The following is a 6,983-nucleotide window of genomic DNA, read 5'->3' as shown; positions in this document are numbered from 1 at the left end:
TCTCCGGCAAGCAGGTGGAACAAAGGCATTCGTCAAGCCCTTGTTTGCAGCATGATACCATGTTGTAACAAGATCTGATAACCCCGACCAGTCCATGTGAGCCCTAACTTATGGGTGAGTAGGGAGTGGTGGCACTTGGGCACCATGGTTGACAAACTTCACCTCTAGCCGCTCCTAACGGATCCAAACATGACCAACACAGTGGTCCCTGTAAGATCGAATAAGGAAAAATCAACTGGACCTGCAAATGGAGGTCCAATAACCCTATTAGCCGCTATCCCTGGTTGTGGTTGTTGCTCTAGCAAATGTTGTTGTCGTCGCTTGTCATCACAGCGCGTGTCAACACAGTCACTCTACGAATTCTCTCGTTCACATCTTTCCCTTCATGCGAAGGGCCTTCATTGGGGGGGGGGGAGTGTCCAACAACGTGTCTATTTAGTGCGAGTCATCTAAAAAAATGAAAAATTAAGTCAGTAATCCTTCATAATAAACAATTATATTTAACTAAGAAAATAAAACAAAAAACATTACATTTGTCTAAAAATATAATAAACATGAACAAACATTTTGAATTGAAATGAAAAAAATAAGAAACATTTTCTTAAAAAACTATTTTTTGGGTTTAGAAAACCATAAGTTGTGATTTTGGAAAAACAACACAACGGAATCACAATTTTGTTGTGACATTCAAATTCCAAAAAAAAAGGTAATGAAATCATAATTCTATTGTAACATTATCCACAATTGAATTGAACAGAAATTTGCGGGAGGGAAATATCATTGTAGAGAGGGGTTCTAAAGGGGGAGAAGTGACGAGAAGGAGAAAGGAAGGGAAGGGTTTTTGGATGGAAAGAGAAGGGAGGAGGGTCTTATTCAGGGAGAAAAGAGGTGGGGGCACAGCTAGGGGTGGGAAGGAGGAAGGAAGAGGGAGGGGTGAGAAATTTTGAAATTGGGGGCAAAAAGGTAATTTTATGTGGTGGTAGGAGCCAATAGCATTTTTTGTAGGAGCCAATAGTAACACGCTTATATAAATTGTTTCATAATGAGCTACAAGTTGGCAAGGTAGATGCGGGCCAAAAAAATTAGACCAACTTAACTCACTTAAATAATAATTTGTTATTATTTAAGATGAAGATTATTAATGCACTCACATTTTTTTTAGTATGAGTGCATTAACAATCAACACAAAATATTTTAGTCAAAAAATCCAACAATCCTTTTGTTTTAATTAATTGTTTTAAACGTTATCATAGTCATTTAACATCTTTTTTTTAAAATAAATAAATAAAAATTTCTCTCTCCTCTCATTTGGAACTCGTTTGTGACTTTCAAGAAACACTAGTGTCTGAAAAGTGATGAGCAATATCTTTTCGTGTTGTGTTCTTTGCAGTCAAAACCCAAGTGGTTCAATTAGTAAAATTAGGATTTGGTTAATGTCTTCAAATTGGCTTCTATCGTTTTATTAAATTTCTTAGGAGAAATTTTAATTTCTTGAGTAATTAGGATTCTCCCATTTTTCATTACTTCCAATTAGAGTTATTAAGCTTACAATCTAGGTTGAAGAATTGAATTTGAGGTTGAAAGAATGAAATCCAAACCCAGGTTACAAGATGTAACATGACGACAGAGAATGGGGCACAAAGAAAAAAAAAGAGAGAATGAATGTTAGCTACGTGGAGTCAGGATGGGGAAGAAAGAGAAAACGTTTTGTTTTTTTTAATAAAAATAGTAAATTACTATAGTATTCCTATTCAAAATTGACTAAAACAAAAGAGATCAATAAGTAACTTTGTTATTAATTTTATGTGTTGATTGTTAATTCATTCATACTAAATAAAGATGTGAGTGTATTAATAAACCCAATTTAAAATACATGCATTTCAGAAAAAATAGAAGAAAATGTATAAGAGCTAAAACCACTAATTATGTTAGGTACCGATATTATGGTAAGCTACACTAAAATAGGTACTGGATAATTCTCTGCTTTGTTCTATTCATATTTATGATATTTATACTGAAATACAGGTGATGATTGTTGCTGCCAATCATTGGCCAGTAAGTGCAGAGTATTTGAATAACAAAATTTGGTAAATATTCCTAAGTGGTTATAACAGAGTATTGACATGGTGGTGGAATCTCTTGGCAATTTGGCAACTCTATCCTTGTCTCCTTCACACATAATCTCTGAGGTATGTTGGCCTATTGGTTATCCTTTTAGGCCTGTTAGCTCATGCACTATTGCTATCAACACCCTCCGTTGGAAAAACAACCTTGCCCTCGAGGTTGTAAGTTGCGCACAAAGTATCCCATTGCTCCCACGTAGTTGTATGTGTAGTCGGATACTGGATCCATTCATTCACAGCTACACAACTATCTACTGTCACATTATGGATAACAAGGAATAAGCCACATAATATAAGGGTGCCAATAACAAGAACCCATCCTGCGATTACCATGAGATACACAAGAAGTTGGATGCCAAAAATTGAGAATAAAAGTCCAAGAAATGTCAAGACTAGCGTAACAACATCTATTATGATAAGGGCCAGCCTCGCAGAATCTAAGAGATCATGTATGTTGTCTGAGTTCTCCTTTGTCTTATCAGCAAGGGTGTTAGCAAAGTTATTGATATTTGTTTTTGTCTGATCAATATCATTTTGAACATTTGTGCGGAGAAAAACTCAATCAATTCCAACCTACTTAGCTTGAGCAAGATACTCTGATACATTTCTAAGCTTATCCACAGTAGAATCAGCTTGATGCACCACATACTGCAATGTATTTGTCATGCTATGGTGAAAGCTTCCTTGGCTGATGTAGAGAACTGCACATCCAAACATTCCCCCAACTGAGATCAAGTTTTTGATTAGTATATTTGATGATGCAGATTTGGGGTGTTGCCTAAGGTAATCTAGTGGGGTCATGCCATCAACATCACATGTATTCACCTTTATTGATGGGGCAACTGAATGTTGCTAATGATGGCCATGTGAAGAGCAGTTCTTCCATCATTGTTCTTAACATTGATATTGTCTGCCACATGAAAGTTCTTCCCCCTAAGCATGTTTCTCAAAAGTTCAAAATGTTTGTTCAATCTTCTAAATGCATAAGAATTAAAACCAGACACAGCCTTGTGGAGAAAAGTTTCTCCAGAGATGTTTCTTATAGATATCAATGAGGGAAATGTTAAGACTAGGGGAAATGCTAAGACTAGAGCTTCAGCTATTGGTAATTGGCCCCTCAACTTGCCCTCTGCCAGTAGCTGCATGTAAAACAGTAGATCCATCAGCATCTCTAAAAGCCAAAACATCAAAGCAATTGGAAGAAGCTCCTCCAAAATCTTCAAATTTCCTCCTCTAGTAGCAGCATGAACAACCCTATTGGTCATTTCCCACCTATAAACAGAAGGAATGTCCCCAACATGTTTATCCATAAAATTAGGATGAACTCCATGGGCCTTATCTACAGACACAATAAATGATTGGCAAATAGTGCGCACAAAAGAGCCTTCACCAACATAGTTATTTGCTAATATACGTCTCATGGCCTGAAACATGGTGGGTGCTCCAGCTCCTTGAACAAAACCTGAACCCACCTCTTCATTGTCAAATAAAGCAATCATTCAAATTGCATTTTCACTTGCTAAGTCACCAGGAGATTCACGTGAGTCAACAAGTGCCCTTAATGCACAATAACTTGAAGCCTGATTATCTAATCTTCCAGAAAAAATAAATTCATTGTTTCCACCTCCAAGGCAGCTAGGTTGAGTATCACAAACATTCAGTTCAATATTCACTATGTCATCAACATTACCGTTTAACTCATCTGACAGTACCTACATAAGCACTCGATGATGATGAGCTTTGGATGGCAAGGCACTATTCTTCTCTTTGGAGTTGAATTCCAAAGAAGTTCCCTCAGGTTCCATTGAGAGTAAATGAAGAAGATGAGTCTCTAGATTTGGTTTAAAATCATCCTGATTCCCTGTGCGATCAAGATGAATGGTCAATGTGGGAATGCGCAACATGGGTCTATCTACTTTGAGAAGCTTAAGCACATAAGAATTATGGCCAATTCTGAGAATGACCCTTCCAGCAACACTCAAATCCCTATCAAACCAAGTGTACCACAAGCCAACCCCATAAGTCTGCACATTCACAATGGAATAATTACACTTGCACGACGTTGGTTTGGGCTTCAGTTTGAGGCAGGGGGGCTATCGGTGTGTGCCGTTATCACGTGAAAATCGTCCTCGACATTGTACCTCTTACCTAACTTCTTTTTGGGAAATGCAGAATCATGAAATGCAGGATGATGTTGAAGCATTTCATGTGGATTTGGTTGGGCATGTGCCAAATTTTTGCTCCTTATAGCACAAGAACATAACCTCTTGTCAAAGCTGCGCACAAATGTTGCATCTGCTACCCAGCCTGTATCATCAAATAGTTGGCATGCACCAGTTACCCAACCATCAAATAGATGTTGCACCATTGTAGGGACTGTTGGAACATACAATGTTCCTCACTCAATTGCAAGAGATGCAATTCACTCTGTCACACATTCACTCGTGTATCACTCACTGTTTCAAGCAAAGAATTACACACCTACACACTAGGAATAGCACCAAAGATATAAAAATGATAGAATGAAAAACACTACTTATTAAGATGTATGTATGTCCTTTTATACAAGCAAAACAGAGCAACAACCCTTCACACTTAGACTAGGCACTTATAACATAATTTTAAAATTCTGTTACTCTCTTATATTCAATGTACAATCAAATCTACACCACACAAAACAGAATTAAACTTTCACACCCTCCCTTAATTCTGATCTCCTAGGTTCATCAAGCCAATTTTGTCCCTTAACATTTTAAACCTCTCCCCTTTGAGGGGTTTGGTTAAAATATCAGCAAGTTGATCAAATAAGCAGCAGTACTCCACTTTCAGTTTCTCTTTGTTCACTTGATCCCTAAGATAGTGAAACCTTGTTTCTATGTGTTTGCTTCTACCATGAGAGGTTCGATTCTTTGACAGGCTTATAGCTGACTTATTATCCATAAAAAGCTTCACTCTATCACTCTCCTTGATTTTTAATTCCTGTAATAATATGTCCAACCAGACAACTTAGCAAGCACTCATTGCAGCTACTGCAACATACTCAGCTTCACATGTTGATAAAGCCACTATGGATTGCTTTTTAGAACTCCATGATATTGGTGTTGCACCATACATGAACATGTAACCTGTAGTACTCTTTTTGTCATCTCTATCTCCTCCCTAATCTGCATCAGTATATCCCACTAATTCCTCTGAATTGCTGTTGTCTTTATTTGGAAATAGAATTCCAGTATTGATGGTCCCTTTTATGAACCTTAGAATCCTCTTAGCAGCTAGCAGATGAGGAATTCTGGGTCTTTTCGTATATCTACTTACCAGTCCAACAACAAATTCCAAATCAGGTCTTGAATGACACAAGTACCTGAGAGAACCAACAATCTGTTTAAACTCAGTTTCATCGACTTTGTCTTCCTTGCCCTCCCTTTCAAGTACAAGACCTACCTCAGTTGGTGTTGCAACCAAATTACATTCAACCTTGTTGAATCTCTTCAATATTTCTGTTGCATACTTGCTCTGGTGCATCAAAATATCACTCTCAGTCTTCTTGAATTCAAGTCCAAGGAAGTAAGATAGGACCCCCATATCAGTCATTTCAAACTCACTCATCAATTCCCTTTTCAGTTCTGCTATTTCACCTTCATTACCACCTGTGATCAACAAATCATCCACATAGAAGCATACAATAATGATATTACCTACTGATTTGGATCTTACATAGACTCCAAACTCACAACTACACTTATCAAAGCCGATCTTCATCATAAAACTGTCAATTTTCTTGTTCCAAGCTCTTAGGGCTTGCTTAAGTCCATAAAGAGCTTTTCTCAACCTGAGAACCTTTAACTCTTGGCCAGCTATAGAGAATCCAGGTGGCTGAGTCACATGGACCTCCTTATCAAGAGGACCATTTAAGAAAGCACACTTTACATCTAGTTGGTGCATTGTCCAATTCTTTAGGCTAGCAATTGCCACTACTGTTCTAATAGTCTCAATTCTAGCAACTGGTGCAAACACATCTTTGTAGTCAATCCCAGCTTTCTGTAAAAATCCTCTAGCCACAAGTCTAGCTTTATACTTGACCACCTTGCCTTCTGTAAAAATCCTCTAGCCACAATCCCAGTTTTCTTTGTAGTCACATCAATGGGCTTCTTCAATTTTGGTTGAGATACCAGCTCCCACACTTGATTTTTCTCAATAGATTTAAGCTCTTTTGTCATAGCTTCAACCCACCTCTGATCTGTCATAGCATCTTCAAAGTTTATTGGTTCTGCTTTAGAAAATAGAGCAAAATGTACAAGATTCCCATCTGCACTTACATCAGCATCAGACAACATCTCAAAACCTTTAAATCTAGCTGGTTTGGGTGCATTTCTCTAGGGTCTCACTTCTCTTTGAGTGGTTTTACCATTCCCTTCATTTTTTTCTTCCTCTTCTGACCTTATCATTATTGAAAGTCCCTTTATTTCATTATTCTGCTCCCAGTCCCAGCTTCTAGATTCATCAAATACCACATCCCTACTGATTATTATCTGCTTACTCTTCGGATCAAACAACTTATAGCCTCCAGTTGAGTGATATCCGAGTAAGATCATTTGTTTACCTTTATCATCTAGCTTCTTTCTTAACTGATCTGGGATATGCCAAAAACAAAGTGATCCAAAGATTCTGAAATGGCTCACATTTGGTTTAGCACCACTCCAAGCTTCTTCAGGTGTTATTCCTTCCAATCTCTTTGAAGGGATCCTATTCAAGATGAAGACAGCTGTAGACACTGCCTCTCCCCACAAGTACTTGGGCAGACTCTTGCCTTTCAATATGCTCCTTACCATATTCATTATGGTTCTGTTTTTTCTTTCAGCA

General features: G+C 37.8%; 1 pseudogene; it reads right to left on the bottom strand.

The window, feature by feature from the left end:
• Positions 1-2,950: 2,950 nt before the first annotated feature.
• On the bottom strand, positions 2,951-4,491 carry LOC100801432 (probable aspartyl aminopeptidase; annotated as a pseudogene).
• Between the last annotated feature and the right edge of the window lie 2,492 nt (positions 4,492-6,983).

Source organism: Glycine max, chromosome 1 (assembly GCF_000004515.6).
Source record: "Glycine max cultivar Williams 82 chromosome 1, Glycine_max_v4.0, whole genome shotgun sequence".
NCBI lineage: Eukaryota > Viridiplantae > Streptophyta > Magnoliopsida > Fabales > Fabaceae > Glycine > Glycine max.
Note: the sequence above shows the minus strand (reverse complement) of the source record. Positions and strands in the feature narration are given on the sequence as shown.